The following is a 25642-nucleotide window of genomic DNA, read 5'->3' as shown; positions in this document are numbered from 1 at the left end:
TGTTGAGTACAGGTAGTGTGAATGAATTTAAGAAAATGTATAACAGCCATAGGCAATAATAAATTTAGTTTAACCTTTTATCCAAGTGTAAGCAAACAAAGCTTGTGCCTAAAGTATCTTCAGGAATGAGGCAACTAGTGGTAAAGGTGGACCAAGTTCTCATCACTCCTTGCCTTGGTATCTCCCATAATGCAAAACACATCTCCTTGCAGACATGTATAATGCAATGCATTAAGGGAAGAGCCACTACCCAGACTGATTTCGACCTTTTTTGAGGTTTTGTCAGTGAGCCAGACAAAGAAGTGGTGATACCAAGGTGGAAGCAGTGGAGAAGTCATCTTTACCTATACAAGTTGCCAAAAGGTGTCTCACCTTATTATTAAATTACTATGGATTTAGAGAAAGATGGAAGTTTTTTTCCACTTGGTTAGACTAATAAATTTAGTTTAATCCTTTATCCAAGTGTAAGCAAACAAAGTTTGGACCTGAAGTATCTTCAGGGCTCAGGTAACTCGTGGTAAAGGTGGTCCAAGCTCTCATCACTCCTTGTCTTAGTATCTCCCATAATGCAAAGCACATCTCCTTGCGAACATGTGTAATGCTACGCATTAAGGGAAGGATCACTACTAAGATGACTTCTCCATTGCTTCCGCCTTGGTATCACCACCTTTGGGTCTGGCTCCCATTGACGAGACCTCAATAAAGATCAAAACCTTTAATTGAAGGGCCACTACCCACAATGCATAGCATTATACATCTCCGCAAGGAGATGTGCTTTGCATTATGGGAGATACTAAGACAAGGAGTGATGAGAGCTTGGTCAACTTTTACCACGAGTTGCCTCAGTCCTGAAGATACTTCAAGTGCAAACTTTGTTTGCTTTCACTTGGATAAAGAATTAAACTAACTTTATTATAATCTAACCAAGTGGAAAAAACTTCCAACAGCCGTAGGTGATATGTGACCGCTTTCAGTTAGTCCCTGAAGTTCTCCAGTAATAATAATAAAATTGTTGGAATAAGTGAAACATTTGAATGAGGATACTCTTCTGTCTTGTGAAGGTAGAAGGGAAGAGCAATTATGCCTGAGGAAAGAGTGTAGATTCGAGAAATATGTTGGTGATTTTTAGACAGTATGCTGTGATGCAGAAATAGACAGGATGAGATATCAAATTGGATTGTGAAAGGCCTGGGAATGTGGTGAAAATAAATGTTTAGGCAAATTGGCCCAGCAGACAAGAGGGGGTGATCATTAGAAGGGTGAGTTTAGTTATAACAATGATTGGAATGAGGAAGGAAACATATTTCTTAAGCTTTTCGGAGACAGCTGCCATAGGCAGTATATGTGATGGAAGGCCACATCCAGCTGTCTTAAATCTGATCATGCCATCAAAAGATTGTAACCAGGTAAGCTTTCAAAGGACATCTACTAATAGGGGAGAAAATCATATTGCTTTGCATGCTAATACCTTACCAAGTTCTGTCTTAGCAAACAATTTATTTAGTGCTGAATACTTTGGGAAGGGGTGAGTGACAAGTATTTTGTGTATATCAACAATTTTTTGCTTCATAAATGCAATTTACTTCAATTTTTCCAAATAACATATCACAATTTTAGCTTGTTATATAACCAAATTTTTAGTTTGCATTATAAATACTTAATAACATATTTTAATTTCCAAAGGACACCAATTTACAAGCAGTTAGGTGACAGCTAATAAAAAAAACGAACTGCAGCTTTTAGCACTAAAATTGTTTGTTTTGCAAATTTCATTGTACGAGTGATTCCTTTTGTCATATTAAAGTAATGTTCCTGTTCATCTGTAGTATGTTACAAGCTGAAAGGCCTCTGAATCACCTTTTTTTTGGTAACATTATGTATACAACTGAATATCTTCCCAAGCCATTTATTATATTATTTATGCACAGGAATTAGATGATAGACAGAAACTTGCCATCTTTCTATACACTGCTCTTAGAAAGAGTAGCACCGCTGTACTTTTAATGTAATAATGGCTCATAGTTCTCTTTATAGTGCTTTCCATAAGGTGCTTGCTCGCGTAGTTTTCTTCAATGAATCCTATGCTTGTAGGTCGTTGCATGTTCTGTAAATTCAGGCTGTTCCAGCTCTTGATACTTAATGTAATTTTTATGTTCCTTGCAAAACATTATTACATCATTCTAAACTAAATGGAGCTTATGGTTCTCTTTTATATCCACTGCGGGAAGTTGGGCTGTTCAATACTTTTGCTTAAGCATTTTTACCAATATTCTCTCCAATTTTTGCCGGTTAATGTGCTCATGAAAAATATTATGTAATCAAGTTTCCAGTTTGAGACTCAATGTATGCGGTATCCTGTGCCCACAATATTTGAAAATCTCAAGCCACAAACTCTTAATTTGATACGCCTAAGATTGGTGACAACTTTGTTAAAAGATCTTGTACATTACATGCTAGACATTTCTATATGCGCAACCTAAATGCTTATTCCTCCAGACACTTAAATAGTGGATATACATTCAGTTTATAAACAAATTCTGTCGCATTTGTCCAGCCACTCAAATCTAAACGAATTTGCACTTTTCCCGCTTCATAAAATTTCGATAGTGACAATTTGAGATTTTAATGCACTTAAACCACAAATGTAATATTTCTCAAATTGATGTTGCCTATTTTCGTCTAGTTATAACCTGGAGAACTGTACGCATAAATTAATTTCCGTTTATATCCCCGTAGCTACAAATAACATCATAAAAAAATCCGCTTTCATCAGTTTAAGTGACCATATTGACTCGATGTCTAGACAGTAGACACACTAAACAAATATGCCTCCAACTTGCTGACGTCAGCGTCAGTTCTCCCACACAGCACAGACTAAAGGCAACTGAAGTGTATCAAGTTGGAATGGGTTAGACTAGTTTGAAGCAGAGACATTATATAAAATAAGTGACAGTCATGAGTTATCATAAAATTCGTTTTTTTTAGTATGTTCAAAAATTATTGACTGTAAATTAGAAATTCTGAAAGCAAAAATTTTGTGCACGCAGTAGGTATATGCATGTACGCTAATAGGCATTGCGCTCCCTTTTTGACTGGTGTGCGGTCTACACAGAACAGAACGTTGCGTACTGCTTTAGGATATACCATGGAGCTCAATTAAACCTCACCACTATTAACGCATATTGTTGATACTGCTACCATATATGCTTGAGGTTCCATTTATTCATATGGAAGATGCCCACAGTGTGTAAGTATGATAGCTGAAAATTCTGACTAAAAGATGTTTTCAGGTAAGTAATACATTTTTATTTTATTTATTTTTTTGTTTGTTTGAGATGATCACCTACGTTTCAGTTAAGAAGCAAGGTTTATGCTTAAATATAAAGAGCCAACAGACTTCATTTCGGTGATATAAACACTATTTCAATTAAGGGGATATTAAATCCCACATTGTTTTAAAACCAAATAAGAAACTCAGAGATTGGAATCAGAGAGTTTCATGCTGAATATAGTAAACTATAAAAATATCGGCGAATACTAGCGTGAGCTAATGCAAGTAGTCCTAGTACGTAGTACAATACCGGACAACTCGTTGCAAAGGTGAGTAAAGTTCCGATCGCTATTCTTTCGCATTTTCCATAATGTAAAAACACACTTCTAGGAAATGTATGCTGTTATTACATTATGGCAGGAGGTCACTACTCAGACCGGTGTCAGTCTTCTTTGAGGCTTCATCAGTGAGTAGCTAGACCAAATTAACACCAAAGGGTATTGCGAAAAGAACTTATATACTCTGCTATACGAGTTGTCCAAAATCTTAATGGGTGCACCTTTTGGACAACTCGTATGGCAGAGTATATAAGTTCTTTTCGCTATACTTGCATTAGCTCACGCTAGTATTCGCCGATATTTTTATAGTTTACTATATTCGGCATGAAACTCTGATTCCAATCTCTGAGTTTCTTATTCGGTTTTAAAACAATGTGGAATTTAATATCCGCGTAATTGAAATAGCAAGTTTTATATTCTATATGGATTCATTAGACTAGTAGGTATAATAAGAAAAAAAAAATTGGCTTTATTTGGTTGCGGGTAACTGCAAAGATAATGAAACCTACTAGATTCGCCACTAAAATTCGTGTTTTTTTTTCTGAGTAAAAAAATACAGTAAAATAAATACAACTATAACATTACCGAAAGAGACTATATAGGAAATCAAAATGGATTAACAGAATAGGTGTTAAACGGATGAATAGAGAAATTAAGCAGGATTTACAGAAGAAGAGAAGATTATGGGGAAAAAAATTAAAGTTGGAAGAAGTGACCAGTTACATGATATCTATGAAGTGTAGGCAAGAAGAGTGACAAGTATAACAAGGGGAGAATTAGATTATGATAGGAGACTAGTGGAACAGGCTAGGAGAAATCCCAGGGAGTTCTATTATGCAGCTGTCAAGAGAAAAAGAATGATTATGGAAGGATAACTCTACTACATTAAGATGGTGTAAGAATGACCAAAGAAGAAGTTATAGTGAAACTTTTCAGTGATCATTTTGTTAAGTTTTTCATATTGGTGGTAATGATATTTTCTAAGGAAGCAGGAAGTTGAGGAATCAATAATTCACACTCAGTTCTTCAAAGATGAATGAAGTGGAAATCCAATTATATATAATCCCATATATTGGTTGTGGGTATGAGATTTCACCACAGGGTATGGTGAAAACAGCACAAAGAAATGCCACTATACTGAGAAGAACATTGACAACTAGAGATTTTGCTTGATTACTTTGGGAGACTTTATATATGAAGACAGAGATTGGAAGGAGAAATGAACACATGGGGAGAAGAAAATGAAATTTATGTAGCTATTGAGAAGGAGAATTTTTAAGTTGAAAGTTTTTTTTTTCACTTGGTTATATTATAAATTAAAGATGCCAAGAAATTATATCCTTAGTTTCATCCCTTATCTGAGTGTAAGCAAATGCAGTTTGCACGTGAAGCAAATTCACAACTGTGCTACTTGTATATAGAGGCTAATGACTTAACGTTAATAGCCTTAGTATCCCATAATGCAATTCAAATATCCTTACAGGCATAACATCTTCTCAGATATATTCATCTGCAATAATGAAACTGACCTGAGAGATAGCTGGTTTTGCAGAATTTTCAGTTGAGAATAATATATGGAATCACAGTGTGAATGCAATCAAATACAAATATTTTGCATTTGATTAATATAAAATAAATCATTTTGTATTAAAATAGGTGGTAGTATCAACCAGAAGATGCAAAAAAATAAAAATAAAATAAATGTTATGGATGGAATAGAAAGAGAAAAAATTAAATGATAATCGAGGTCATGAATCAGATAAGAAAAATTTAGCCAGACAGACCAAAGGAAATCCCAAAGAATTTTTCAATGTGCATCACAAGGGGGGGGGGGATTATGGACAGATAACTTGAATTAATGCTTACAATGACAAGTGAAAGAATTTATTTAAAGAAACAATTGACTTATTATGTGATCACTTTGCAGGGGTATATCATGCAGATGGCAATGATGTAATGACCTATGTGATAGCAATTGATGTGAGAATAGGTTATGAACTGAAAGTGTTTAGGATTTAGAAAAGAGAATTGTCAATGCGCCTGACCAGGCCATTTATTTTATTATTATTATTACCACCCCCAAGACCTCATGGAGTCAGACTCATCTGGCAGATGCAAATCAGGGCTTTACCACACACATTTTTTTTTTTTTTTTAATCTCAGCACTGACAAATTTCAAGTGAATTGTTTAATCCTTTATCCAAGTCTAAGCAAACAGAGTTTTTGCATGAAGTATCTTCACAACTAAGCCGATGGCCTCACATTAATTGTCTTACCATCACATAACAAACACATTAAAGTACACATCCTTTTGAATATGTATAATACATATCCAGATAGTGGCCTTTCCCATACTTATGGGAAAGGCTACTATCTGGACTGGTTTCAGCCTTTATTGAGGTCTCATTTATTATTATTTTAATACACTGGATTAGTGCTAGTTAAGTTTTTTTTTTCACATTGTTATAAATTAAAGATGCTAATAAATTAAATTCTTGTTTAATTCTAATTAGATTAAACTAGAATATAGTTGCTTGGTATCTTTTTAATTTAATTTATAACTTGTATGTGTGTACACATGCACACAATCTTGTAATCTTTTCAGTCCAAAAGACAAACTTCATGCTTTGGCACAGAACGTCTCCTTATGAAACTGGGCTTTACACCCAGTCTCATAATGATGTGGTAAATCCCTGATAAAGGTTCTTTGCTTGGATGCAAACCTAGATCCTTCTACCTTCCATTGAAACCAACTGAGCTGTGGGCACTCCCACATTGAACTATCAGCTGTTATGTTTTTAAATAGACCAGTATTAAAAGAAATTGATTAATCTAGGGATTTCTAGCCAATGGTTGGCAGTGAAAATTGACCTTCAGGTGATATATTAAAGTTAGCAAAATAGCCCAAACAATCACTTCAGTGTTGAAAAAGAACAAGTTAATAAGGAAGTTAGTATCTTTCTTTTGAGATTATATGACTTCATCTGGATTACTGTGCAGAAATTCTCTTGACTAAGTTTTTTGAAGATGAAGAAATGGTTCAAAGGATCTAGAGGAAAGTGACGAAGATGACAGGTCTGTGAAATTTTATCAGTAAAAATAGTTTTGTGGATTTGGTTAATAGGTAGCAATGGTGATATGATAGAAACATTTGTTGTTATTATTGTTATTTGACACCTCCAGGGAGTCCAAAGACTCATCGAGGGAGAGTGTGCCAACAGCAATCGAACGATCGAATCCCTTCCAACTACTAACTGCACTCAAACTTGCTTAACCTTTTATGTGAGCCATTAGTAACAGAGGCTCTGCCAATCGACCAATCTTTGCTGGCTGTTGTAAGGAGTTTTAAGAATTTTTAAGAAATTTTTCAGTACATGACATGATTAAAGAGAACACCGGAGAGTGCGAAAATTGATTGAGTGTGGTAAGTCAGAATTGTAAGTATTAATTTTTTTTTTTTTTAATTGAAGTCATCTATGAGTGGAATTGTTAGCTCGAGGCAGTTGCACTTGCATTATCAAGGCTAAGGAAAAATTTTGATAATCATTATTAATAATCATTAGTAATCTACTTACTTATTACAATAAAGTGACTGCTTCCTTGGACAGAGGAGAAGGATACACAGTAATATACTTGGATTTTGCAAAAGCTTTTGATAGAGTACCTCATGATAAGTTGACAGTCAAACTAGAGCAGATGGGGTTGGATATTAGATTAGTGCATTGGATTGGAGACTGGCTATCTGATAGGTATCAACAAGTTGTGTATGGGGGTGCAATATCCAGGAAAAGGAAAGTCACTAGTGGAGTGCCTCAGGGATCTGTTTTAGGGCCATTACTATTTAACTTGTATATTAATGATATTGGCGAAGATTTGGATGGAGATATTCAGTTGTTTGCAGATGATGCAAAGTTGGGACGAACCATAAAGAGTAGTGAAGATGTTGTGGCCTTGCAAGAAGACTTGAATAAATTGAGTGATTGGGCAAGCAAATGGGGATGCGAGTTCAATGTTGCAAAATGTAAGGTTTTAAAATTTGGAAAACAAAGATGGGATGCAGAATTTATGCTTGGTGAGAATATATTGTTGGAAGTAGAGGAAATAAGAGATCTGGGAGTGATAGTGGATAAGGATCTAAAATTTAGGGGACACATCGCCAAAATTGTGAAGACAACACAGAGACTTCTGGGAATGATGAGGAAGACACTGACGTGTAGAAGTAGGGAGATTCTTGTTCCATTGTATAAGGCTTTGATTAGGCCACACATGGACTATTGTGCCCAGATTTGGTCACCTGGTTTTCAGAAGGATGAAGAGATGTTGGAAAGGGTGCAAAGGCGACTGACTAAGGTAGTTTCTGACCTCTGGAATGTTGAGTATGAGGAAAGATTGAAAAGATGTAATTTGCAGAGTCTAGTGGAGAGAAGGAAGAGGGGAGATATGATAGAGACCTACAAGTTGGTGAGGGGTTGTTATAGGATCAATGGTGGGGAAGTTCTACATAGAATAGTGGGAGATCAGGGGAGAACCAGAGGTCATACCTGGAAACTGTATAAAGAGGGTGTGAGTAGGGGAGTGAGAGGCAGGTTTTTTTCGTGCAGAGTTGTGAATGATTGGAATGCCTTGCCTGAGAGTGTGGTGTCTGCAAGGAGTTTGAATGTGTTTAAGACCCGGTATGATGAGATGTGTGTGAGATAAAAGGACCTCCTAGATGAGTCTTTGACTCCATGAGGTCTTGTTTTAATAATAATAATAATAATAATTATGCGAGACTCCTTCAGTGATTTGGGCCTCGGAGATGCCAGGATGGTGATTTAACTTAGGCTTTATTTTAAGAATAAAGTGAATTAGAACACATATACATTAATATCTTTTGCATGTAAAGCAACCAACAAATAAACCAATCCTTTTTTTTTGCCACTCCAATTATGAATTATGGATGTATTGATTTTGAAATGTATGCTGCTAAAGTAACATAACTAATACCATGCTAAAAGTATACAGTATAAAAATAACATCTATTAAATAATAAATGACTTATATTAAAAGCTATTTACTTTTTGAGAGCATCATAAACACTAATGACTCATTGGGACTTGAATCTGCAGCATTTGGCAATGAAGTGAGTTTGATAAATTTTGCCAGTTGCGCACTAAATCTGGTATAGCTGTGTGGATAAAATTTACAACTTCTTAATTTGTTAGTTAACATGAATGAACAGTTTGTCAAGACTATAATCATTCAGGAGATATCATTATGTATACTAAAAAGAACAGATTTAACTTTAACAATCTTAATATTAATATGCACGATGGAATCCTTAATAGTTCATGACACATTGATAGATATACTGGTTTTATCCATTAATTGCATATGAAATCCCAAATAACTCATTCCTAACTGAACTAGATAATGACCTAAACTCATCAATGTTATTTTAATAGGTGATATCAGTTTTGCATACATCCAAATTGAGGAATATAAAAAGATATTGTCCTTGTCTTCATGGTTACGCAGTGATTTAGAATTCATTGTAAAAATTACGGAAACAGCTACCATATTAGAGAAAAACTTCAGTGATTATTTTGGTTTATATTAAACTGAAGTTTTCTCTGACACAGTGATGGTTTCCATAATATTTACAAAAATGTATTTTAGTGTCATGGGTTCCCAGCTTACATGGATGGTAAAACAAGGGAAGTGAATAACTTGGTAAGATGCACAGATCCAATCTTTGTAAGAAATAGATTGGCATTAGATATATTTTTGGCATCATATATCTTTAGCAATGCCTCAGACTATCCTTCTATGCTACTGAGTCTCTCATTGTCACACAGTGCCAGTTCAAACTATGCTGATCACAAGAACACTCAAATTGAATTCAGTTACATGTTTGTCGAACGAATAAAAAAATTGTAATCTGTCTCATGATGACTGATTAGATATTGAGCAATTATATAATGAATTTATCAAAATGACCAACTATAATAAGTAACATAAAACAAAAAACCGGTAGCAAAAGATCTATGCAAATTCTGGATCAGTGACAAATTAAAAAATATGATAAGGATGAAAGAAAAGCTTTACAGCTAAGCACAAAAAGAATCCATACAATATAGTCTGTGAAAACCATAAAGGAAAAGATCAAATGTGCAAATAAAAACTTTCTCTTCACAGAATTACTTCAGGAATAAAGAATAAAAACTAGCCAATTCTACAGTATAGTGCAAAAAAAAAAAAGTACTGAATAACTACAACAATATATGTTATGGAGTAAATGGGTTTATTAACAAAGAAATATATGTTTACACATGATGATATGTACATCCATAACTATCAGTGGAATTGTGGTCAAATTAAGCATTAACAACAGTACATTACATGCTTGAAATGGGCACCTTGATTTCAAGATGGGGGTTTTGTAATGCATGCAAAGATTCTCTGTCATCTTGGAGAACAAGGGGAGGGACATCGGATGGACATGTGTAATTTTATCCCTTAGTTCATCGAGGTTTGAAGGTGGGTCATGGTGGAATACCCATTCCCCTTCAACATACCCTAAACAAAGGCATTAAGCAATGTGAGATCAGGAGAAGGTAAAAGGTACAGGATTTCTGGGAACCTCAAAATGAGCCTCCTGGGGAAGTGTTCTGATAAATCCTCTAGAACCACTTGATGTGTGACAGGTTGCTCCATCCTGTTGGAATACCTGTGCGCAAAATGGAATGTTTTTAGCATGACAAATCCTGTGTGAACGCCACCAACACATTTTCAATGTAGCTTTCACTATTCAAGGTTATGTTTACATCATCCTCTTCAATGAAGTAGGGTATGTAATTATGCTATGGCCAGAAACCACACACCATGCAGTAACCTTGCTATGAAGAGGTATCTCTTGCACAAATTCAGGTCTTGAGAAACCTGTAGGTTTGTCTGTTTACATGACCACTTAGGTAGAAATGCATTTCATCTGAGAACAGACATTGTGGAGGAAGGATTGATCTTCATAGACATTGACCAGCACACATGCACAATATTCCTGCCATACAGCATAATCCGTTGCTGTTAAACACTGACCCACCTGAATGATGTATGAAAAGTCACCATTCCTTGAGAATTCTCTGTAGTGACCACCTCAGTATCTCAACTTTTACTGCTGTTTGGAGTTGATTGCATTTCGGTGACTGTAACACTTGCTCCAGCACACAACCATGATTCTCATATGTGTTAACAGTTTATAGTCTCTCCAAATGCCCTTTGCATTGTGGTAGAACACTCCCATATGTTGGAACCTCTCGATTAAGGCAATGAAGACACTATTGCTTGGGGCATGTTAAAAAACGATGAACAAAATGCTCACAAACATGTCATGGGCTCTACATTTGCTCTACCAACTCCGTATGAACGAAAATAATGCGTAACAATAAATGTCTTTTCTTCCAACATAAACACCATTCGTATAGATAAATGGAATAGCGTAGACTCTGCACGTGTTCTATTAATGTGCATGCAATTGAAAGGCATATCTCATAGTGCACATACTGTGAATGGATTGTCGAAGTATAGCTTGTCTGCCGATTTCTGTATGCGAGTTCTTGCCAACTTTTTTAAAATCATCACTACCACACCAGAGATACTGATAGGTCGGTAGTTAGGCACATCGGTTTTTGCACCACACCAGTACAATGGAACTATCATACATTTCTTCCATTCCTGTGGTATCGTTCCTGAGCCGAGACTCAAGTTACACAACATGTGAAAGACCTAGCCAATTCGGTTGAACCTTCCTTTACAAACATGCTGATATTCCATCTGTCCCTATTGACAAATGTTTATCCAGGTTATGGAACAGCTTTTCAACCTCAATTTCATGCACCTCTAATCCATCATTCAATGCAGCAGTAGCATTCTGCCCCATGTTACATACACCTGGCTATATCTTAGCAAAGTGAGTACTCATTAATTGAACAATCTCATTAGCTTCTGACACTAGAGTACCATCTGCATTAAAGTTATTCTTTTGTATTCATTCTTTCATTTGCTTCCTTCATAATAATAAAATTCTTTTGGATTTTCTTTAGCTTGCATAGCCAGTTTCTTTTCATATTTCAGTTTAGCTTTCCGCACAATAATCGTTACATTTTTGGGCTGAGCTTTATATATTTCTTAACTCTTCTCACTGTTGTGATTTTCCCTCTCTCCACATATTGCAGAACAGACATTGTTTAATAAGCTTGTACATCAATTTCACTCCCAACCTATTTATTCTTCAAATACTGAGGATATATTCAGCCTCATTTAATCACTTTTTCAAAGATTCCCATACATTGCTAACATTTTCCCAATTCAACAACTGATACCATGGGACCAAAGATAGTATTCTCCTAAGTTGATAATTTTCAACTTTCTATTTCAGCATGTAACCTGTTCTGATGGGAACATCAGTATAATTAGATACTTTCCAAGAAAGCACAGCATGATGACTGTCACCAACTGGTGGTAAAATGGTCAAATTCTTAACAGAGACTCCCCTTCTGATTCTATGAACAAATCGAACACTCTTTGACCTCGAGCTCCTTCTTTAAATGCTGCTTGAGAAAATTGTCGTACAACAATTCAATTGTCGTACAACAATTCTTATCATGAGATGTCTTTTCTACCCAATCAATGTTTGGATAATTAAAGTTGCTATAAGGATCACTTGTTTAGTACTTATAAGGCTAAATTAGTGATGCATTTCTTTGTCCCTTGCAACTGAGTGAGGTCTGTAGCAACATCCCGCCATATATTTCATTCTGTTAGCCTTCATTTTATACCAGATAGCCTCAAACTCAGTTACATGGGATTGTTGTTACTATCATTGTTGGAGTTTATCATAAATCAATCGAAAATGGAAAATTTGTTAAGCATTTAAAGGTAGCATCAGTAAATTTTTTAATTCCGTTCTTTAAAGGTAGAGACTGTAATGAGATAAATAATTATAGGTTCATATCTATACTATCGACATTCTTTAAAGTCATTATCATCAAATTCCTGACATGTGCCCTCAAGGACTGTATAGAATATGATAGTACTACATGACAAATTTACGTCATTACTAACTTCGTATCTACAATTTTCCTCCAAATCAATCTGTTACCTGTCAAACCTCTGACATTATCAGATCTTATATTTCTATCTTCTAAGGAACTTTTTATCATATCAATCCACCTATATCTTGGTCTTCCTGTGGGTCTTTTTCTTGTCAACCTGGCAGAGAACAATTGTTTTGCTAATCTTTCCTCTCCCATTTTGTTTAAGTGACCATGCCACTTGAGATAACTCTGTTAACACATTCCTGGATGCTAACCATGTCAAGTTCTTTCCTAATATCTTCATTTTTAATATGATATTGCCATTGATTCCATGCCCCTAATCTTTCTCAGGACTTGCATATCTGTGGTCTTTGGTCAAGTGTTTTATTTCTAACCCAGCTCTCATATCCATAAGTTAAAATTGGTTTGAACACTGTCTTGTATACAGCTAATTTAGTATTTCGACTAATTTCTCTCTTGTTTCATATAAATTTATTCAGTTGATTTCCTACCATACCAGTTTGTTGATTCTGTTGTTTATTTCCATATTTAGTTTACCATCTTCACTAAAAATTGTGCCTAAGTAGATGAAATGTTTTACTTGCTCTATAGGTTCTCCATTCATGATGCAGTTGATATTTTCAATGTTTCTGCCTGTTTTCATTGTCTTTGTTTTGTTATTGCTGACTTTCATACCAGATTTATTACAACAGTTATTCAATTTAGTCAGGGAATCTTGTAGACCTGTACTAGATTTATTTAAAAGTATAACATCATCCACATAAAGCAAAGAGCTGACATTAACATCACCAATTTTGATATCAGGTTTAATACCACTTTCCTTCATAATGTGATCCATATAGATAATGAATAACAGAGGGGATAATGTACATCCTTGTCTAACACCAGATTTAACATTAAACCATCTTCCTATATTTCAATTCTAACTGCTGACTTGCAACTCAAATAAAGACTTAGTATCACTTGATATAATGTCCCACAGACACCATACAACTGTAGCATTTTGAATAGCTTCTCTTTTGGCACCTTGTCATATGCCTTTTCAGATCTACAAAACTTAAATACAGATCTTTGTTATTCCCATGATTTCCCAACTACTTGTAATGTGAAAATCTGATAATGACAGCCTCTATTTGGCCTGAATCCAGCTTGTTTTTCACCAAGCTTCTCTTCCCCAATCCTTCTCAACCGTTTCTCAAGTATACTTGTGTAAATCTTACCAGGAACACTCAGTAATGAAATACCTCTGTAATTCTCTCATTTAGTTTTATTTCCCTTTTTCTACAGGGCATCCCAAAATTCATGCAAGAAGTAATTTTGATAGAAAACACAGGTTTTTAATTAAAAATTGTAATTTCTTATTGATTCATAAAGCATACAGTATAGGGTTATGCATGGAATAGCATATCGGGTAAATGGCCTCCATGGCTTTGCTGGCACATACGCACTCTTTTGTCGAAATTTTCCATGACCGTTTTGCATAAATGTGGCTGAATTTCATTGATACAGCGCTCAATTTCCTCCTTCAAGGCGTGGGTGGTCATGGGCTTGTTGGCATAAACCATAGACTTCAAAAAACACCAAAGAAAAAAGTCCAACGCCGTTAAGTCACATGATCTGGGCGGCCAATTCTGATCACCAAAATGGGAAATTACACGACCAGGAAATGACTCGGGCTGTATGGCATATGGCGCTGTCTTGTTGAAACCACATGTCGTCCACATCCATATCTTGCAATTTAGGCACAAAAAAAAACTGGATTATCATGTCGCAATAGCGAGCACCATTAACTGTTATTGCCTTACCAGCCACATTTTCGAAGAAGAATCTGCACCAAACAGTGACACGTTGTGGATGTATTTGTTTCTCAACAATCACTCGTGGATTTTCTGAACCCCAAATGCGACAATTTTGTCGATTAACGAAGCCATCAAGATGAAAATGAGCCTCATCGCTGAAGATGATTTTGTTCGCAAAATAAGCATCCACTTGTAGTTGTTCCATAATCCATTCAACGAACTCTCTTCTCTGTGTGTGGTCATTTTTAATAACCCTGAACTGTCAGCTGTCAGGCTGTCTTTTTTTTCTCGTTGATGCGAACCTAGTGCAACCATATGTTGCTCGAACATATGGTAAGAACCTAGTGCGAGTTTCAAGAACCTTATAACATATTACAAATTTCAATAATTAAGTGTACTTGCTAGCTAAAATTTAAAAGCAATTGGGTAAAGAGATGTCTACATTTTTATTAATTTCAAATATTTGCATATTCACATCTTTCTTTGTTCAAAATAAATGGTTCCAAAATTCACGCAAGATTTAAATTTAGCGCCATTTGTGCAGTAAAGTGTTGCCAACGAGAAAAAAAAGACAGCGTGTCAGCTGTCACGCTGTCTTTTTTTCTTGTTGGCAACACTTTACCGCTCAAATGGCGCTAAATTTAAATCTTGCGTGAATTTTGGGACACCCTGTATATGGGTGCTATGAGAGCTCTACTCCAATCATCTGGAATTTGTCCCTTTGTCCAGGTCTTCTGAACTATGCAGTGCAGCCACTGTAAGACTTTTATACCATACTTGAGCATTTCAGGTCAAATATCATTTTGAGATTTTAATTTAAAAAATGCTTAAACAACTTTTTCTGTTCATTCAATAAGTTTGGTTTTTGGCCTGCTCTAAACATTGAAAAAGTGCTGTTAATTTTTATGGAATTAATACACAATGGTATATACAGTGGAAAGTATACTGCTGCCAATTTTCTAGACATCTCCAAAGCATTTGACTGCATCTGTCATGATCTGTTCTTACAGAAAATGTATAGATATGGTATCAGAGTTGTTGCAAATAATTGGTTCAAATCATATTTATTATTATTACGTGACACCTCTAGGGATTCCAAAGACTCATCAAGGGAGGGCACCTACTCTACAGCTCTGTCTCCAACTACTACAAACCACAACTATCATCATCATCTACACCAATGCCATCTACTGCCCACCACTGCCACCACTAGTATTTTTGCAGACAATCACAAACATCCATGCCCATGGTGGGATCCGAACCCGCAGCCTCTTGGGTGGAGAGCGGATATGCTAACCACTCAACCAACCAGGCCGAGCTAACAGAAAACAATTTAATTGCTTCAGCAACCATGATAGTGAAATATAAAATATGGTATACCTCAAGGATCTATACTTTTTTTTTTTTTAAAAATCTCTGTCAATGCTCTCTGTGGGTGCAACTTATTTACCAAAATACTATCCTTTTCTGTATTTCAGCAAAGGACTTATGAATGGTTCCAAAATAAATTTTGATAATACGAAATACATGTACTTCAGCTTAACAAATAAGCCAGATCTCAATCTATTAATAAAATGCCATGACTTAAATTATGATGGCAAGTGAGTTTTGTTCTGAAATAATGACAAATAATTATGTCATTGTGGGGTTAATAAAAAATATCATAATAGAATATATAATAGAACTAAGTATCAATAAGATACTTAGTTCTATTATTGACAGCAACTTGAAGTGGAATTCCCATGTTTTGTATTTGACAAACAAAATAAGATGCCATCAACAGAATCTATCATGTCAGAAAACTTGTTAGTACAGCATTCCGGAGATGTCTATACTATTCGTGGATAAATTCCTCACTGCAGTATTGCATCACCTGCTGTTGTGGAGACTATTGTAACAATATGCTGTCTTATCAGATAAGAATCTATAACCGTACAATAAGAGCAATGCTCACTTCCTATTCAGCATCATACTCTACTGAAAAGTTGTATACTTTCCTTGATATCTTATCATTATGGAAAATTTGCCTATACTGCTATTTAATATATGTCAGTAACAACATTATAAAATTTCCCATGTATAACGTGGATTCATGATCTTTATGATAGAAACTTGTTAGTGGTTCCCAAGGCCAGCAGAGATGTTCCACACATCTTTCTGACATACAATACAACTGTAATAAATTACCTGACAATGTAAAGGCTGTTCCTTTAAATTACACATTTAAAAAAAAATATTGAGAAACTAATATTATGTAACTAAATGAAATTGAAATATACACTGCTTGGGAAGAAGTCAACGGACACTATAGTGTGAGGAACAAGACAGCCTTGGCACCCACCTTAATATGATGTAGGACCTCCTTTCCCTGTGATGATAAACAATCCTGTGGGACATGCTTTCCACAAGCATATAATGCCGATCATTGGGAATTTTCGACTATTCATCCTCTAGGCATATAATGAATTTATCATTAGGACCATACCATCACATTGCCACCTCCGAATTTCATAGTTGCATTACATCACCTTTCTGAAAGGTGATGTAATGATATGTTCTAACTATAGAAGAATTAATTTACTATACAACTTTTACAGTTTTCTGTAACATTCTATTTAAGAGAATTTATCCCTATGTAGAGAATGTTATTGGTGATTATCAGTGTGGATGCCATCAAGGAAGATCTACAAATGATCAGATTTTTAATATATGCCAATTACTTGAAAAATGTAATGAATTTAGAATTGAAACACACCACCTTTTCATAGATTTTAGAGCTGCATGTGATAGCATAGATAGATCTAACTTATTTATTGCATTGGATGAACTTTAGATTTCACGAAAACTTATTGCTTTAGTTAAAGCTACAATGAGAAAAACTCATTGTCAGATCAAAATTCAGAACATGTTGTGTGACCCAATATATATACAGGGTGTTCGGGATAAATTTGACATATTTATAATTAATTATATTTTTCCGTAAGTTACATGTATTAACACACACTTCTCTTCATTTAAAAGTTTGGACCCTTCTTCATTCATATACAAGATGTCAGAAAGGATGGATAGCTGGAACCCACCTGAATCATGGAAGAGAATAACTTGTATCATGATGATTCGTGCCCACCATCAAAATAAGGATATTACGACTGCTGCCCAATGCTCCCTGAATACAGTAAAAACAATCAGGCATGAACTAGAGACTTGCAATGGTGACTACGAGGATGTAGCAAGAAGAAAGATCCCTAGCAGACGATCTGATTGCGTTCGTACAGCAGAATTCCTCGCAAATCTGCAGGAACAGGTGTTGAAGAACCCTGGCATTGGAATTCGGGCTTTGTTCGTGGAGTTGCTAACTGTAGTCAAGCCTTGGATAACAAGGGTAGCCAATGGTAGGCCGTATGTATGGCAGCAGGATTCGGTCCCTTGCCACACCTCTGGGAAAAGTCAAAAATGGTTGTCTGAAAATTTCTACGACTTCACCAGTCCAAATGTTTGGCCTCCAAACTCCCCAGACCTTAACCCCATGGATTATTTTGTATGGGGCGCAGTTGAAAAAGACACCAATTGCACTTCCAGTAATACAAAAGCCCAGTTAATGGATAAAATTAAAACAGTTTTTGCGGCCCTTCCCAGGGAGACTGTAGCATCAGCTTGTTCGAGGTTCCGAAGCAGGATTGAAGCTGTGATCGATGCTAATGGTGGTTATTTTGAGTAAATCTTGTTGATAGTATTGTAATTAACTCTGCCTGTAATGTTTTTTGTCAATTCATTAAATTTAATAGATACAAAGAAGATTTTCTTTTTCCTTACGAAACTGTCAAATTTATCCCGAACACCCTGTATATATATAAAAAATTGTGTTCGACAAGGGGATGGCTTAGCTTGCTTACTGTTTAACATAGCACTTGAAAAGGTTTTCAGAGATGCTGGCATTAATACAAGGGGAACTATTTTCTACAAGTCAGTACAAATTATGGCATATGCAGACAATATTATAGGAAAGCAGCAAAGAACATGAATTTGCAGATTAACCAAGAAAAAACAAAGTATATGCCAGTAACTAAAAAGATTTGTGATAATAATCCTCCTCAAATTGAAATTGGTTCTTATAAATTTAAAATAGTACATAGTTTTATATACTTGGGATCAGAAGTTAATTGTAAAAATGATATCGGTACTGAGATTCAGAGACTTATTCTTTCTGCAAATAGATGCTTTTGTGGACTTAGGTGTTTCCTAAAGTCGCATCTGATCTCAAGAAAAATAAAGATAATGATGTACCAAAGTACTTGTAAGATCAGTGTTAACCTATGCCTCTGAAAACTGAATATTATCAATGGCAGATGAAAGATTGCTAGGTCTGTTTGAAAAAAGAGTTCTCAGATATATTTTTCGAGCAGAATGTTGTGTGGAGGAAAAGATATAACCATGAACTATATAGATTATTAAATGAGCCAGACATTATTAAATACATAAAAGTAAATAGATTAAGTTGGGCTGGACACATTATACTTAGTGATATTAATAGAATAGTTAAGATGTTTAATGCTAAGTCAGAAGGAAAAAGAAAATTGGAAGACCTAAATTAAGATAGGAATATGGAGTGAGGTTTTAGGAATCAAAAATTTTAAGAATTTGGCATTGGATAAGGAAAGTTGGCAGAAGTTTTATGAAAGAGGCCAGGGCTCATGTAGGGCTGTTGAGCCGATGATGATGATGATCCTTTGTAGCACCCTACAGTCACATTCGATGATTGTGGTGGGTCATCTACTGTGGGTAGCACTGTGCTTCCATCTGAGCATGGTATCACTGATTGTTGAACTGGGGTGGTCCAATTTGTCAAACAGATAGGCATGCAACACCATCCAATTGTAATGCCTCTTTCACATTCCTTCAGTTTCCTTTTCATAGCCATTTCACCTGGACGCAGTTGCACTGACTTGGTAGTATCATAGTCCTCCAATTTATACTTGCTACAAATACGCGACTTGTTTAATGGCACAGTGCATCTTGCTCATGGGAGTGTCCACGAACTTCTTTCCAAGAAGTGTATTTCAGGTAAATAAAATTGTTAGGGGATGAAAAAATAATTCTATGCCAAAAAAATAAATAAATTATACATGAATACATTTAATAATTATATATATATTAAATAAGCTTTAGAATCTGTGTAATTTAATAATCATAGAGCATACAGATATTTGTCTATAAATCTATCTACCCCTATTCATATTTATTCCTCAAATAACCAGTATGGTAATCGCCATTAGTTACCCACATGTAATTATATTTATCGTGTAAATCCTGTCTTGTATATTTTATCATCCTGTATTGTAAATTGAAGGTTTGTGCCTTACAGAAATTTGTTGACAGGTGGAATAAGGGTAATATGGGTGTGACATAGAAATTGCTGAAGGGTTTTTACAAGATTAATACACGGGAAATTTTTCAAAACATTGCCAGTGTTGAAAGAACGAGACGCTATTCTTGGAAATCGAGCATGGGTGTGAAAACTAGATTTTTTCCTTGGAAAGTAGTGAATGAGTGGAATATGTTGACATAGTCTGTTGTGGGTACTATGGCTGTGCATGAGTTCAAAGCAAAGGATGATAGATATTGACCAAATGTTGGATAGTGCATAATGTGATGAGTCTGAGGACTCCATGTAGTTGCCCATATATTAATTTTGCACTAAGATATTTGAATACTTGATTATGAATATTTTGCTTATGTGGACAAAGGAACTGTGTGAGAAACTGCTTGCATTTGAATGAGGTAGGACATAAGCATCTGGAGAGAATGTTGTTCTCTGAACAAGTCAGTGTGTCAATGCGAGGAAACTAGGATCATCATGGTGGATGGTAGCAGGGATGGCCTCTTGTGGAAATATTTGCTTGGGAGAAAGGGGAAATACATCAAATAATGCTGAATCCAGTGAAGTCTAGGGAGGATAATGATAAGTATAGAAATAATGACAGTGCCTTCATTTTTTTATACTAATGCCAGGAGTATATGGAATAAAGGAGATGAATTGGTGGTGCTGATAGCATCAGCCTGTGTAAAGATTATTGGTATCTCTGACACATGGTTGATGGAAGATGCTATATTGACATGAATAGAAGTAGCAGGGTATGGCATTTTTTGATGGGCTGGGAAGGACAAATGCATTTGTGGAGTACTGCTTATGATGAGTGATGACTTGTGTCCTCTTAGAGTGGAGGATTTGGAGAGCAGCACTAATGTTTTGAAATTATATGAAATACAATTGGGAATGACCAGATATTTTGTGGAGTGTTGCTATAAGCCAGGGAACATAGAGGGTAAAGAGGGCTAGACTTTTGAATGAAAGTCTAGCCATGGGGAAAGGTATCCAAGCAGTGGAAGGATGGTAAGATAGTGCCATTTCATAGGGTGGTAGCAGACTGGAAGTGTCAAACTATAGACCAGTTTGTATTTCATCATTAGTTGTTAAGATTTTGGAAAAGTTTGTAAGGGATCATTTATGGTGTTGGACAGATGAGAGTAATGTTATCTGTGAGTCAACATGGATTGTTAAGAGGTGCACCTGTTTTAGTAACATGATTGTCTTTTATAATAAAGTGACAAGAGGGATTGATGAGGGAAAGGCATATTCTGCTTTTCTTTTCTTTTTTTTTTTACAAAAGTATTTAACAGAGTACCACGTGATAGCTGATATTTAAGTTGCAGCATGTGGGTTTAGATGGCAGGTTAGTGAACTGAATTTGGGATTGGCTATCTAATATGTATCAGAGTTGTGTATGGGAGTGCAGCAGTATCAAGGAAGCAGGTTACAAGTAGAGTTCCATAAGGCTCATTACTGGGACCTTTATTGTTTAACCTTTATACCAATGATTTTGTCAATGGGATGCAAAGGGATATTCATTTGTTTGCAGATGATGCGAAGATGGGGGAAGGGTTATTAGTAATAGTGCACATATGGTAGCCTGCAAGAGGATTTGAACAGATGGACAAAGGAACAGATGTGTTAGTTTAATTCAGCTAAATGTAAAGTCTTGAAGTTTAGGATAAATCAATAGGTGGTTGCCATAGTCTGTTGAGGAAGTGGGGGAGGGTCATGTGAAGGTAATCCAGAGGATTCCTGCAATACTGACAGAGATGCTGGCCCTTAGAGATAAGAGTTGTCATTGCATTTGAGGTGATTACCTGGGTGGTTGCCAGCAGTGCAAGGACCCCTGTGAAAAAAGGGTATATGTGGAACTACAAGGGGGGGGTGATTATGAAGAGCTCAGGAGATAGCTTGCAGGTGTAGCATGGAATGAGGAGTTAGCTGGAAAAGAGATCAATGCAGCTTGGGGGATTTTCAAAACTATTTAGTAGATGCAATGTCTAAATGTATATCATGGGTGAGAAGGTTAAATAAGGTAGGTGTGAGATGGATGAATAAAGAGATTAAGCATGCAATACAGAGAAAAAGGGCATTGTGGAGGCAGCATAAGAGAAGTGGAAGTAACCAATTTCATGAGGTCTACAAAGACCAGGCAAGGAGGGTGACTTGGTTGGTGAGAGTAGCTAGAGAGAGAGGTATGAACAGCAGTTAGCTAATGAAGCCAAAAAGAATCCTAGGGAGTTCTTTCGATATGTAGCCAGCAAAAGAAAGAATGATTATGGAAGGATGACATTGATTGGAGGAAATGATATAAAGACAGCTGTTGCAGAATGTGTGGTGGAGATACTTAATGAGCAGTTCATAAAGATCTTTCAATCTTGTGAATGTGACTTCATGGAGAGATTAAGAGCAGTTGATGATGGGGAGGAGAGACTGACTGTAAGTGAGCAAGAGGTGTTTGGGGAGTTGAGTAAACTAGATGTAAATAAGGCTGTGGGACTTGATAATATATCGCCGCGTATTCTGAAGGAATGTGCCAGAGAGTTGACACTTGCCTTGACATATTTTTTTAATACGAGTCTGGCACTTGGTCAAGTTCCTGAAGAGTGGAAGGAGGGCAAGATTGTGCCACTTCATAAAGGAGGTGATTAAACTCAAGCATCAAACTATAGGCCTATCTGTGTGTCAGGTATTGTGGTTAAGTTGTTGGAGAAGCTTGTGAGAACTAGGATCCAGAGTTGGGTTGACAACAATGGTATAATCTTTGATGGACAGCATGGATTTGCTAAAGGGAGGTCATGTTTTAGTAATCTACTTACTTATTACAATAAGGTGACTGCTTCCTTGGACAGAGGAGAAGGATACACAGTAATATACTTGGATTTCGCAAAAGCTTTTGATAGAGTACCTCATGATAAGTTGACAGTCAAACTAGAGCAGATGGGGTTGGATATTATTGAAGATTGAATATAGATTGAAGAAAATGGCATACTGTATCGGGGACAGCATGGTTTTGTGAAGGGTAGGTCATGCCTCAGTAACTTGTTCGAGCATTATAACACAGTGACGGCTGAACTGGATAAGGATAATGGGTTTACAGTGATTCTACTGGACCTTGCTAAGGCCTTTGACACGATACCACATGGAATTCTAATCAGTAAATTGCAGCATATGGGGATGGACATAGGGTTGGTGAGATGGATAGGAGGGTGGTTGACGGAGAGATATCAGAGAGTGGTTTACTCAGGAGTAGAGTCCACAAGATGGCCTGTGACTAGTGATGTGCCACAAGGATCTGTTCTTGGACCAATGCTGTTTAATTTGTTCATTAATGATATAGGAAAGGATCTGAGAGGAACAGTTCATTTGTTTGCGGATGATGTGAAGTTGGGTAGGGCAATAGTGAATGCAGATGACGTCAAAATTTTGCAGGATGATTTGGATAGATTGGAGGTCTGGGCTAAGGAGAACGGATGTCAATTTAATGTGGCAAAATGTAAGGTTATGCATTTTGGGGTGAAAAGATTGGCGGCAGTTTACTGCATTGGTGGAACTGTGCTCCAGGAAATTGATGAGGCACGAGATTTAGGAGTGTTGGTGGATAAGGAATTGAAATTTAGGGGACACATTGCAAAAGTGGCCAAATCAGCTCATCAAATCACTTGGTTGCTGAAGAATACGTTGACAAGCAGGTTATTGTTCCTCTGTATCGAGCCTTGATAAGACCCCATCTCGACTACTGTGCCCAGATGGTCACCTAGGTTTCTTCTTGATGGGGAGGAGGTGGAGAGGATCCAGAGGCAAGTGACCAAGATGATAGCAGGTCTGTGGAATGAACCTTATGAGAACAGGTTGAGGATTTGTGGGGGTTGCAGAAATTGGTTGATAGGCGGAGGAGGGGAAATATGATTGAGACATTCAAATTACTGAAGGGTTTCTATAAAATTAATTCAGAAGATATTTTTGAGAACAGGGCTGGTTGTGGGAGGACTAGGGGACATCCATGGAAACTGGGCAAAAGTGTGGTTAGTAAAGGTGTTAGAGCTGGGTTCTTTACTTTTAGAGTAGTGAATGAGTGGAATGCGCTCCCTGAGTCTGTGGTGGATGCTGTGACAGTGAATGAGTTTAAGGCAAGGTATGATAGATACTGTATGAATGTCGAATAGTTGTGATGAATATGATTTGGGGCCTCCCTCGATGAGTCTGACTCCCTGGAGTTGCCCATAAAAATAGTAATATTAGATTATTGCATTGGATTGGAGACTGGCTATCTGATAGGTATCAACAAGTTGTGTATGGGGGTGCAATATCCAGGAAAAGGAAAGTCACTAGTGGAGTGCCTCAGGGGTCTGTTTTAGGGCCATTACTATTTAACTTGTATATTAATGATATTGTTGAAGATTTGGATGGAGATATTCAGTTGTTTGCAGATGATGCAAAGTTGGGACGAACCGTGAAGAGTAGTGAAGATATTGTGGCCTTGCAAGAAGACTTGAAAAAATTGAGTGATTGGGCAAGCAAATGGGGATGTGAGTTCAATGTTGCAAAATGGAAGATTTTGAAATTTGGAAAACAAAGATGGGATGCAGAATTTATGCTTGGTGAGAATATATTGTTGGAGGTAGAGGAAATAAGAGATCTGGGGGTGATAATGGATAAGGATCTAAAATTTATGGGACACATCGCCAAAATTGTGAAGACAACACAAAGACTTCTGGGAATGATTCAGAGAACACTGACGTGTAGAATTAGGAGATTCTTGTTCCATTGTATAAAGCTTTGATTAGGCCACACATGGACTATTGTGCCCAGATTTGGTCACCTGGTTTTCAGAAGGATGAAGAGATGTTGGAAAGGGTGCAAAGGCGACTGACTAAGGTAGTTTCTGACCTCTGGAATGTTGAGTATGAGGAAAGATTGAAAAGATGTAATTTGCAGAGTCTAGTGGAGAGAAGGAAGAGGGGAGATATGATAGAGACCTACAAGTTGGTAAGGGGTTGTTATACAATCAATGGTGGAGAAGTTCTACAGCGAATAGTGGGAGATCAGGGGTCATCCCTGGAAACTGTATAAAGAGGGTGAGTAGGGGAGTGAGAGGCAGGTTTTTTTCGTGCAGAGTTGTGAGTGATTGGAATGCCTTGCCTGAGAGTGTGGTGTCTGCAAGAAGTTTGAATGTGTTTAAGACACGGTATGATGAGATGTGTGTGAGATAAAAGGACCTCCTAGATGAGTCTTTGACTCCATGAGGTCTTGTTTAATAATAATAATTGTATAAAGCCCTGATTAGACAATTCCTGGACTTGTGCTCAAATTTGGTCTACAGGATTTGAAGAGGATAAGTTGACTATGGAAAGAGTGTAGAAGAGGATAATAAAGATGGTATCAGGACTGTACAATGTTATGAGGATAGACCAGGGAAATGCGTATGGACTGCAGAGTTTGATAGATAGAGGAGGTAATGTGATTGAGACTTTTAAACTGTTGAGAGGTAGTTACATGGCTGACACTGGGGAGTTCTTTCTTTTGGTGGAACAGGGAAGGAGTGAGGACAAGGGGCCATCCTGGGAAGTTACTAAAGGAAGTTTTGAGCAAGAGGATAAGGAGTGGTTGAACTATGGAATACATTGTCTGATAGTGATGAGAGCACAAACAGTTGATGATTTCGAGGAGTGGTATGATAGATAGTTTGAGTTTCCAGAGTAGGACTCCCTCGATAAATCTTGTGACTCCATGTGGAGGCCTGAATCATAATAATATTTCTAGATGTT

General features: G+C 36.6%; 1 protein-coding gene across 2 annotated transcripts in view; it reads left to right on the top strand.

Moving 5' to 3' along the window:
• The first annotated feature begins 2891 nt into the window (after nucleotides 1–2891).
• Nucleotides 2892–25642, top strand: part of LOC150092709 (uncharacterized) — a 34052-nt gene continuing 11301 nt past the window's right edge. The window contains exon 1 of one of the 2 annotated variants that reach the window (XM_090414792.1): nucleotides 2892–3247. The gene's annotated coding sequence lies outside the window, so the exon portion shown is untranslated. Of the gene's footprint in view, nucleotides 3291–25642 lie in introns of both variants that reach the window. The other variant, XM_090414791.1, reaches the window with a different exon arrangement.

The sequence above is a fragment of the Typopeltis vanoorti genome, chromosome 25 (assembly GCF_054136105.1).
Source record: "Typopeltis vanoorti isolate ZY-2024b chromosome 25, IOZ_Tvanoo_1.0, whole genome shotgun sequence".
Lineage (NCBI taxonomy): Eukaryota > Metazoa > Arthropoda > Arachnida > Uropygi > Thelyphonidae > Typopeltis > Typopeltis vanoorti.
Note: the sequence above shows the minus strand (reverse complement) of the source record. Positions and strands in the feature narration are given on the sequence as shown.